Source organism: Coturnix japonica, chromosome 4 (assembly GCF_001577835.2).
Source record: "Coturnix japonica isolate 7356 chromosome 4, Coturnix japonica 2.1, whole genome shotgun sequence".
Lineage (NCBI taxonomy): Eukaryota > Metazoa > Chordata > Aves > Galliformes > Phasianidae > Coturnix > Coturnix japonica.
Genome location: NC_029519.1, coordinates 54,200,512 through 54,212,271, shown reverse-complemented (window position 1 = coordinate 54,212,271; position 11,760 = coordinate 54,200,512). Strand labels below are relative to the sequence as shown.

At 42.2% G+C, this 11,760-nt stretch overlaps 1 long non-coding RNA gene across 1 annotated transcript; it reads left to right on the top strand.

Moving 5' to 3' along the window:
- The first annotated feature begins 1,560 nt into the window (after positions 1–1,560).
- On the top strand, positions 1,561–11,727 carry LOC107313624. Its single transcript, XR_001555098.2, has 3 exons — positions 1,561–7,199; positions 7,678–8,951; positions 9,030–11,727. It is a non-coding gene; the product is annotated as an uncharacterized LOC107313624 (long non-coding RNA).
- The last annotated feature ends 33 nt before the right edge of the window (positions 11,728–11,760 follow it).

Below are 11,760 nucleotides of genomic sequence, written 5' to 3'. Positions count from 1 at the left end.
AGGAAAATAAATTAAAACAAAGAACTGCTGGATCCTTGGGCACAGAAAGGACTCCTTGTAATACAGAGAATGGCTGCTACAGCCCTATAATTACAGAGTGATAAACAGTCATTGGGAAGTGCGTTCCTTTCCAGAGACAATGACATTATGTCTCCTGAAAAGAAACCCCTTTGTCTGCACTAATTGAATGATCTGAAATGAATGATGTTATCAGAAGCCTAACCCAGGCAACTAATGTTATATTTATGAGTTATCAAAAATGTTTAATTGCAGACGCAGTCTCTCCAAGAAGTGTCATGAACACTGCAGCATCCAAAAATATGATTGAGGGCTGGTATGGCACATTGTCTTCATTATCACGCAGAATTACAAGTTCTTCAGTTGGTTCTGCCTCCCTCTGCACTGGCAGCACGAATGAGATCTATTAACCCAAGTGCAAGTGAACACCGCCTCCTAATGACATTTATTCCTCTCTGTGGGCAGAGAGAGGGAGAGAAGAGGTTGCATAAAGTTTCTCCCTGAGAAAGAGAGACACAAATCATTTTACCATGCTTGTATCACCTGCGACCGCACACTCAGCTCCTCCTACTGCAGCTGCCTGCACCAGTGCCACCAAGGTCAATGCCTGGCTTGGCGCAGAAGGAATCACTACACACTTCAGAGCATGTTTGCCATTTCCAAGTTTAACCATGTTTCACTGCCCTCTCCTGGAGCCAGAGGCTGAATGCTTGCCTGTCTTTTGGGCCATGTATGCAGCATTAGATTTAATTTGAAGGGAGAGGGCTGCTGTTCTTTCAAATCTGAAGTTATGGGACAGAAAAGATGAAGCTGGAAAGTACAGCTGGAAAGGATTTTGTGGATACATGTCGGTTTCCCCCCCCATCTGTCTTTTTAGGAGCAAATTCTGTAAAAAGCCTACAAAAATTTGACCTGCCCCAGGGGAAGAACAGGGCTGTGCCCATGGTGCCTATGGGGTAACTGCCTGAGAGGCTTCTCAGGTGTTCGATTGTAATCTCCATTTTTGTTTCCAGTGTTCATACATGCTGCAGGAATTTCCTGTCCTGCAATGAATGCAGACATTCTGACTAGAATTTTAAACTCTTCAGGTTTCTCTTGTTTGTTTCCATCTGGTTCGGTGAGCATAGGTTTGTTTTGGCTGTGTCATGGACGTCTTGGAAAGGAATGTCCACAGTGACCTCTTGCCTTTGACAACTCCTCTGCCTTTTCCTTCATTTATACATGTAAGAATATGTAACTTTTTTATTATCTGTAAAATAAATAGTTACTTATAAAAGGCTCTAAAAAAAAAAAAGAAAAAAAGAAAAAAGAAAGAAATTGAGCAGAACTTGGGGGGTCTGGGATATTTTCAGGCTTGACATTAGGAAATATTACTTCTCAGAAAGGGTGGTGAGGCACTGGAATGGACTGCCCAGGGAGGTGGTGGAGTCACCGACCCTGGGGGTGTTCAAGGAACGACTGGAAGTTGTGTTGAGAGACATGGTTTAGTGGGAGCTATTGGTAATAGGTGAATGGTTGGACTGGATGATCTTTTAGGTCTTTTCCAGCCTTGGTGATTCTGTAATTCTGTAATTCTATGATTTTGTGTTTCCTTACCTCACTGTTCTTGCACAGCTGGATCTCAGTATATGTCAGTACCAGGAGGTGGCAGTGGTAAGTGGTAGTAGACCGGAACAGAAAACTAGTCGGTAAAATGTCTGTTGATGCAAAGTATGTCTACAGCTGTGTGAACCTTTGCGAAGATCTATACATCCCTTTCAGTTTTATTTAGCAGCCTGCAGAGGGTGAGAGACAGTCCATTTCCAGACAAAATCCTCAGTTCAGTCACGAAAAGGCAGCACAGGAGTTTTATAGGTTATATGATATGGAAAGATGAGCTGCTGCTAGCAAGGAGAGCATTGTGATTCCCTTGCAGTATTTGAGAATATCACCAAGCTATTAACAGATCAGAAAACAGTACTTAATCCTCCCAAAACATACTTGAGAATGTTTTGGCACTTGTGGGGAGGCAGAATTAAGTAGCAACAGCACATTATTATTATTATTATTATTATTATTATTATTATTATTATTATTATTATTATTGTTTTATTATTATTATTATTTGGTGGTTCAAGTCAATAAATGACCCAAGTACCTTCATTTCCTCAAATGATGGCAGTGCTTGGTGTCTAGGTCCAAGACAGTCCTGGGTCAAGATAGTTGCTTAGCCTGTTAGCCACCAGAAAAGGGAATTTCTGTTACAGTGTTTATTAGACACTGTTGTGTGGATGTTGATACTCTGCAAGATATCAGAAGCTGTCCAGTTGAAGAACTGTAAACTTATTTTTCAGCAATCATGTATGCAAGGAAGGGAATGATCCAAACTGGAGAATAAAAGAAAGGACTGGACAGACAGATGTTGGCCCACCTTGGTTTGGGTTCTGATGCACACCATTACACTGACACTGCCTGTCATGCGGCAAAGCAAGTTATATTGAAAAGTCCAGAATCACTGTTGTGTGCATGTTTTTCCCTTGAAGCTGCGTAGAAGACCAGTGGCAACCCACCTCTACTGAGGGCAGGCTTTTCCTCCATCTCCAATAGCAAAGAGGCAGTATTTCTTTGAAAATGTGACAAGTGCTTGCTATAACTCTTGCTTTGATGTTTTGAGATGCTAGGATTATGTTGTTCAAACCTCCCCGCTTTCTAAGAAGACTTAAAACTATGCTTTTGGTCTCCTAAGAGAGTTTCCAAGCCATGTAAACAAGCGATGTCTTCCTCAAAGCTCACTCCAAAGCTCAGTCCAGTGCTTTCCAATTTCATTTCCTAGGATCAGTGGGGCATTAACATGAGGTACCCAAAAAAGGTAGCACCTCAAGCTCAGCCATGCATGAAGCTTATTCTGACATGCCTGAGGAGGAAGATCTAGCAGGAAAACTAAATCAATTGTGGGATATTGGAGGATGCAATGTTTTTAGGCAGTTGATGTGGCAAATTTTGATTGGCTGTAAAAGCCCATTTCTTCTCAATATGCAGGCTTCACGTAATAGTGTTGCAAACTGCCCCAGGCCTGGGAATAAACTGGTTCTTGCTTTTCCTATTTTAGCTCTGTGAGAGAGTATAAAGGAACCAATACAGCTAATAAAAGAGTGATTGATTTAGTCTGTCTAGTGATGGTTGTCTCTGATTGTATCACCAGCTTTTCTCAAAGAAGTTACCATAGTAATGAAAAATATCTGCAAGGTCGTGGAGATTTTTAGGGACAACAAATGTACAGTATGGTGTCCAAGAAAAAGTGATCAAGCAGAAGCCAGGTAGGGTGTTTAACTTAGAGGAGAATGTTTTGCCCAAATATTCAGCACAATTCAATTTTTATGCAGTAGGAACTGACCTACCATTTATTTAATGTCATCTTTTTTTTCTAGCATTTAATCGATATTAATTGATCCTTATTGTTCTTAATTCAACTTAATGAAGTGTTGTGTGTTTGAAACAGCCATATAGCTGATGAAGGAGACAGAACAATTACTTCTGTTTTTTTCTGCGTTTTTATATAATTAATGCATTTTTATCTCAGTTTTACTTTGGAATTCCAAATTCAAGTATCTTAATATCCAGAAAAAATAGGAAAGTAGGAAAGCTGCTAAAATATATGCCAGAGTATTAGTAGCAACATTTGAAGTAAGCTTATTTTATGTTCTCTTCCCTCAGATGAGAAGTTTTTGGTGGTTGTTGGAGAATTTAGGTCAAGCTACAGTAGACAGAGACTTTGAATAGAGTTAACAGCAGCTTGAAGACCCCTGTTAGTTTGCAGGCTCCAGACTCTCAGTTGAGCTTTATGAGAGATGCTGTGAAGTGAAGGATAACTCAGGGACCTGTCAGTGATATCAGTCATCTCCCTCCTTTCCTTCTTTGTTATTTAAAACACAAAAAGCATTTGTTCACCTTTTCTTTAAACACCAGTTTAAAAAACCAAATGTATGCTTCAAGGGTCTGGTGAGCTCAGGAAGGGGCTGTGGGGACGGCTGTTAGCAGTTCTGAAGGCTCCTGAGAAGACTTTCCTTGCTCAGAGCTATGTGAAATATTTGAGCAGGGGTGAGAGGAGAAAGCTGACATTTGGATTAAGAATTGTTGAGCACTAAGTGTTTCTGAGACTGAGGATTTGGCAGCAAATAAGGTGAATTGAAGTGTAGCTTATTTTTTTGCCTGAGTTTCCAGGGTCCACAGGTCACTTGTCCAGGAAGCAGACTGATTGCTGAGGGAGGAGTGGAGCTGGAAAAATATTTTCTTACTGAGGATGCTTTCACAGGTGCTCTTCCCGTTTGCTGATTATTCCCAAGCTTTTTTTTCCTCCAACTATGTAAGGCTCACCTACATCTGGGTGCCAACGCTTGCTCCTGAAAGGTGAGGTTTTGCTGAATTGTCAGGGCAGGACACTTCACCTTAGCCTTGTGTTTGGTCTTTAGATGTCTGTGATCATACAGCACCTCTAACTAGAGATTGATTGTTTCACCTACAGGATTTTGTTCAAATGTTTTCATTCACTGCAACCATTGAGGCACTGGCAGAAAATAAAGAAGTACAAAGAAACACGTATTGAAATGCCAATTATTTTCCTCAGCTGGTTTCATCTGAAACATCTGAAATAATTTTTTTTGTAATTAAATTCCTTGACAAAGAGGAATTACTTAACAAGAAGTCTTGCAGTGCAGGACAAGGAGCTAGAATCCAGAATCCTGGATGCTGGAAGAAGGGCATCCATGCACAATGGTGGTCCTCGTAAACTCTCTGCTGAAAGTTTTTTGTAGTACTTAGGGGTTGGAACAAAAGACAGAAGAAAATTCAGCTGAAGAGGATTTAGTAGATTCCAAAATATTGGTAGGATTGTTGATGCGTTCAATTACAGTGCAATGATGTTCAACTTCTGTATGCAGAAAATCCCACTCTTGGGAGTGATCATTTACATTCCATGGATCCTGTCCACAGGGGCTGAGCAGCTTCACCGTGCAAGCAATCCTGCCACACCAGCTCGGTTTGATATTTCAGCTGTAGCTCGTATGGTTCCAGCGGCAGTGAAGGAATGAGGGGAACACTCCCACATGCCTTGCTCTCCATCCAAGGCTGCCTGCGTGTAGGGATCCCTTGGCGAGTTAACACTCGCTGTTGAGTACATAGAAGTGAGGGGGACCTTTTAAACACCACGTTCACATCATTGTGCACAGATTCTTTTCCCAAGATAAAGATCTTTCGACATTGATTGCAGGAAGCTTCTCCTGTCACCAAATGAGCAAGCATGAAATACACATAAAAATAAACGTGCCTTGGGAATTATCAAAATATATACGTATATATTAAAAAAAAAGCAGGTGATGAGACACTGATTCAAGAGAGTGCCCAGTTACCTGCCCAGGTGCTTGCCTGAAAAACTCATAATCCTGTGAGCAAGCAGCCTGGGGTTTTTGTAGGGCCACGTTAAAGCTTGTAAGGCATTGTTTTGAAGTGTTGCTGACTCTTCCTTCTGTTCATTGCAGATCTCATTAGGAAATGAAGGAGAGGAAACTGGGCAACCATACTGCTTGGCCACGAAGCAATGCACAATGAGCATAATGAAGCCAGCAGCTGCAGGACAATGCAAGCAGGCTGGGGCTATTTTTGTTAGATGTGAACATGTGAGACCTTATTGTGCTCCCTCCCCACCTTCTCCCCCTTCCTCAAATGCTGGAAATTTTCCCAAAGAGAAACGGTTTTCCTTTTCTCTTTGTAAAGCTGATTATCATCATAATTTTCTCTTTCATCTCCAAGCAGGTTTCTTTTGGAAGTCTGTGGCAGTTTCCTCTAAGCACAGTTGTTTGACTGTGTGGGAGTGATGGGTGGCTGGGTCACACTGGGCACCAGGAGGCCTTGGGCAGCATTCTTAGCATTTAGGGGGTGTGAGGGACCCCTGACCCCTCTGTGGCTGCACACAAATGATGGAACCCTTGTCACAGGGTTATCCTCACAGCAGAAACGTGAGTTTGGACAGGGCACAGGTCTCACAGATGAAAAATAAACAACAAGTGTTTGTATTTGAGATGCATTGAGAAAAAAAATATAGAATTAGGATGGTACTCATTGCTGCAAGTCTGAATTATCTCTGTCTTCACGCCTTCCTTGCCGGAGCAGCCCTTTTCAATGTATAGTAACATTAGCTCTGGCTGACAAATGGAAAAATATGCAAGGACATAGACCTGTGATTTATGATGTTAAGTGTGAAGAAAAGAAAAAGCATAATTTGGTCTCTTTCTAAACAGGAATACATTCTTCCTTTCTGCTAAGACATAAATGTATTACCCCTCCCCAAAACAGTAATGTTATATCTATATCTTTTCAGTGTACTGTGTCAATAGCAGATATACTACCTTAGGTTCTCATGCTTCATAATTATGAAAGGAATATTAATTTGGAAATGGGCTTTCCTAACATCTGATATTTCACTGAAGCAGCACTTACAGATTTGCTATTAATATTTTTTCATTTTCAGTTGTTTAGTGTGCAAATCTTTTTCCCTTTGCAAAGCAGCCTATTAGTCACACACAATCAATACTTTCTGCACTTCTACCTATTATCTTAATGTCACTGAGATCTGGCTGGATCTTCATACAATTCTTGCTACCACTTTAATTTCATTATAATGATGTGTTTACCTTGGTAATAGTTTAATCAAAATTGGATGTGTTTATAACACTGCAGCTTAGATTAACAGCTTATTTCTATTTTACTACGAGGAAACCATAAAATTGACTGTAATTCCTAATCAATACAGCTATAATTCTTAGAATTTAAATAGGCTTTTAAATGGCCTTGCCTATGCTACTAAAGGTGACATGGCTGTCCTGTAATTAGTCTTTGACAGAATCCATTTCCAATCAGTCAGTTGTTTCACTCTACTTCCAGTTGTCAAAAAATGCTGAATTTACTTACAGATATTTTTGTTCTTTTTTTCCCTTTTCCTACCCCCTTTCCTTTACCCGGACTTGGCTGAATGATAGTGATGTTGTATTATAACAGCAAGAAGTGCAACAACTCACGACTGAATCCATCTTCATAATGCACACACACACCTACTGCAGAGGAGATGCTGGTGAGCTGTGCCTGCTATCTCCTCTGGAGCCTCTGCCTTTGGAGTCATTGCTTTTCTCTCTGCATCTCATCTCCTTTGGGTGAGTGTTCCTCCAGTTTTCAAATCTCCTTCTCTGTTCCAAGGTTGTCAGTACCAAATTCCCACCATTTTTTCTCAATATCGAGCTCTATTTGACCATGAAGGTCTTTGAGTTGAACTTTACTCAGCCCTGAAAACTCAATTTGCGTTTTTCACAGAATAGCAAAGTCAGTGCTCTGACCTCACTGGTCACATCTGAAAAGCCTCAAACAGATCTCAATTCATAGTTTAGGCACAATATCTGTCCTCCTTTTTGGACTGGTTGCAAGCATTGCAGCATCGCTGTGGATGTAGCTCCTGTGGATGGAACAGCAAGAAAAATGAGCTTCTGGACAGGCAATGCAAATCCTAGTGTTGTAGCATTATGCTCGTTCTTTGCGTGCTCTTTTATCACCTAGTTAGTTCTTTCTGAAGAGAATAAAATGGGATTGAGGAATGTCCTCTAACAGCCTACATACTTCCTTAATTTGGTTTTCCAGGTCTCCTAGCATAAAGGATCTACAAAACCTCTTCCTGAAATAGCTGGAACTGAACTTATTTCTAGGTTCTGCACCCCTCCCTGGAAAGACTGCAACCCTGTGAACTTGGCTCTGAATTGCCCAGTGAAATGCCTGCAAACTGCAGCTCTGGTTCATCGGTGCTGCAGGGTATTGAAGAGCTCTTTCATCAAGGAGAGATGACAGCTTTCTTTTCAAATCAACTCACTTAAGGGGAAAAAAATAGGAGAGGAACGGGAAGGAAAAGCTCTCATCTCACACAGTTCAGAGCTCATTTTTTGTGGTATTGGATATGGACAATACTTTTAATCCATTTAGTGAGCCTGAGTTCAACAAACACAGACTCCCTCCCCACTGTCTCTAATGCATTTCCAGCCTGCTACTGGGATGAGGAAGCAAGAAGGATCTTGTTGCTGTGAACACCTACTGCCCGGGACTGCAAAGGCCGTCCCTTTTCCCAGGGAAGAGTCTTGACAGTTTAGCAATGACAGGTTATTAATACTTCTGATGGCTTCAAGTGCAATATCAGATTTGCTGCCTGGCTGGGGGTTTGTCTAGACGGGCTGTTTTATTAGATAGCAGATGGCTGGGAAGTGGTGTGCTGTGACAGAGCTTACTGACTGGAATGTGAATTCTCTGCTCCTGGATCAGAATGAGAAGGGGCTGGGCTGGAGGATGAGGAGAGCACAACTCCCATGTCCCTATCCAGTGGAAAAAGCACGTGTATTTTATAGAGGGAAATGAGCTTAACTGCACACATCTCAGATTCTAAAGCAACTCCAATCAATCACGGAATGAATTTCCCTAATACCTACTGTGTGCTAATACTGGGAAAGTGAACTTAGAGTGTTTGACTGCTTAATATTTGTGATTTTGGTCTAGATGAATGAGCAGTAGCAGAGTATATTGTCTGGACAAAAATACAAGTGTCTATCCACATTCTGCTATCAGGTAATTGGATCTGTGCTGTTTTTCGGACCCGTGTGGGTAGAAGTTCAGGCTGCCTCTTTTGCAGGGAGGGCTGAGAAGAAAGTGAAGAACTGGTGAGGAGTTTGGATTTCTGCTTCACTCTGGGCCAGTCTCTGCACACTCAGATGAATTTATTCGCACCAGAGGCAGCAGTTCTCTCTCCTCAGCAACAGCACGTGGCTCTACAGATGGGCTGTGTGTGTCAATATGGACCTAAGTGTGAAGTTTGAAATGATTTCCCCTCCTTCTTCCCTGACACAAAGTCTCCTGGGTAGGAACTGGTTACCGTAAGTAAAAAAAACGTAAGTTTTGTGCAGCAGAGCCTGCTCTCTGAAGAGAGGCAAAGCTTTGTTTCTGGTTTGCAGGATGGCAGAACAGCATTTCCAAGCAGAAGATAGGCCATCTGCGCTTTCAGGCGCTTCAGCTTGTATCCCCAGAGCCAGGCTGTGTGCTGGTGAAAAGAAAATAACAAGCCCATGGCATGTTAAAACTGACAGCCTGCAACCCGGGTGGGTATAATGCAGTAGCACATGAGCACATTTTGGGGTTGTGATTTGAAGCTAAGTGGTACTTCTTACTTCCGAATGGTCCTAAGAGATGTCTGTGGGGGGAGATGGCTGTGCTTGTGGAAGTGTGGAGGAACAAAGACTTGGTGCATGTTTCTCAGGAGATGGCATCATTGTACATTTCTACCATTGTGGTTAATCATAGTTTTGGAGAGAGTTTGTACCAGTTTGGCTATTTCCACTGTCATTCAATCACAGCATCTGCAGAAGTGGGACTGCAAAGTCACAGCTGGTTCAGGCAGGCAAAACCTGCCAGGGGTCCTGCATCACTGTTCTGTGCTAGACCATCAGCCACCAAACCTGGTGGGATGATTCCCAAGTGATACATTTTCAACCAGATTTAACAGCAGTGAACCATCCACCCTATTATCTTCACTCTGCCAACAGGTATTGACAACTTTTTTAATACAAGGGAATGCGTATCATTGACGTCAGTGGTGGTAATAATTCTTGTGATTGTTTCCCATGCAGACTTATGCCAGTGGCAAAGCTGCTTGGTCAGGGGAGAAGAGATGCCAAATTTGGCAGTGATGTGCCAAGCAGTGTTTGCTAACACTGACTAATGACTGCCGTGGTGCTGAGGGCATGCAAGCAATGTGTTATTTCAATCTCCAAACACTTCAAGCGAGAATTTAGACCTTATACTAATTTTTATATATTTAATTTATAAAGGTCTTTCTTGTCTGACTTCACTTTACCAGTCTGTGCCTGTTACTCATCAACTAATTGGCTAAATGGTACCAGCCAAGCATTGCAGACACCTTAGCTCTCAAATAGTGGGAGACTTTTGGACTAGTGTGAGTTCACGGGCGAATGGATGTGCATGATGAAGGGATTTCAGGTTTATCAGTCAATAATACAGTGGCATCAGGATGTCTGGAGTTAGTACTGTTAATTTATTTAGTGCAATTCCCTAGGATGAGTAAATGCATTTTTCTGTACACAAGAAGCTAATGCTTGACGATAGCTGCACATTGCCATAGAAACCAAGCCAGGTTCAGCTGTAAGTCAAAGGTTAATTTGTAATTATTTTTAAAGTCATCTCACTGAAATGCATCGGTTTAGACAGAACTTGTCCAAAAGCTGACTCCTTACTAAAAAATCTATCGTTCTACACTAGCTCTTCCAAAAATACATTAACACGGCTCCTGTTTGCTTCAGGCAGATTCTCCATAAGGTGTTATACAAGATAACTGTCTGGTTTTGAGTGTTTGTAGCTGTGTTTGCAAATGACAGCATGACTGACAGCACAAGCTCCCCGTGGGATGGCTGGGGACCAGAGCACAGATGACTCATTGTGTATGATGTTGTTTCACACCAAAGTGTTTGCTCTATATACTGAACATGTGTGCGAGTCAATAGCAAAAAGTTCAAGAGCAAACACAGCTTCAGTGGAAACAAATTCACAGTGCCTGAAATCATTATACTCCAGTCAGAAAGCTAATTTCATTGAGGGCAGCTGGTGATCAAAATGCCCATTTGAACTCCTCTTTAAAGTGGGAAGTTCACACGGATGGAGCCTATGTCTTCTTCAAATGCAGCGTGAACAGAGAAGCCTGACATTTCCTTCAACAAAAGCCTTTTTGCTCCAGGAGTGGGCAGAAGTGAGTTCAGGCCCCTCATCAGAACTTCCCAGTACAACAGCATCAGACAGTAATCAGAGAATATTTTTCTCTTCCATAACAGACTTTTACCAAAGGAAAGCTTTCTCCTCACCTGTCTCCCCAGCTGCCTTTCTGACAGAGCTGTTTTCATATCAGGGGCCATTAATGCACTCTGTTGCCAATTAACCCTCACCTCCAGCCCTTGCAAATCTACAAGGTGCATTAAAAGAAAGGGAAAGAAAGAAAGAAAGAAAAAAGGATAAAATAACAAAACTCTTCCTGATTTGATGCTGCTTTTAGTGTCTCCCAGGGACAACCCCATTCCCAGGCTGCCATGGCTATGCAGAGGTGCCCATGCAGCAGTCTTGTCTCTTCCCATCTGAAATAAAGCAGGTCTGAGAGAGCAGTTCACATTTTCAGTCCTTTGGAGAGCTGATGCTGTCCTTGAATCATCTCTTCTCTTGGTAGGAAAAGTCTGGGGAGATTTCAAATCCCAAGGGATGCGTGGCTGAATACATGAAGGCAATTTCAACTGTCACATTGCCTCTTAGTAAGACTTCAGGAGGCCTTTGCACATTGTCCATTGAAGCCTGTTGTAGGTGAAGGACTGTTTCAGACAGTGCTTAGGGACAGGGAGCAGAGGGGTCAGCCACCCTGCAGTGCTCCCACAGGTGCTCTCACAGTGGGAGCTGGAGGTAGTGCCAGTGTACTTGGAGAACTCCCTTGGTCAGAAACCCTCACACTTACTCCCTGGACTCTCTGACAAATCCCTTCTGCAAAGCCTATGTCCACATCTCAGATCTTCTCTTGCAACTCTGGTTTTTCTGGACCTGTGTAGCTAATGCAGCAAGGGATTCATACAGTTATAGAGTCACCTGAGGCACAGGTGAGCTTTGTCAGCCCCAAGACTTCAGGTATACCCAAGA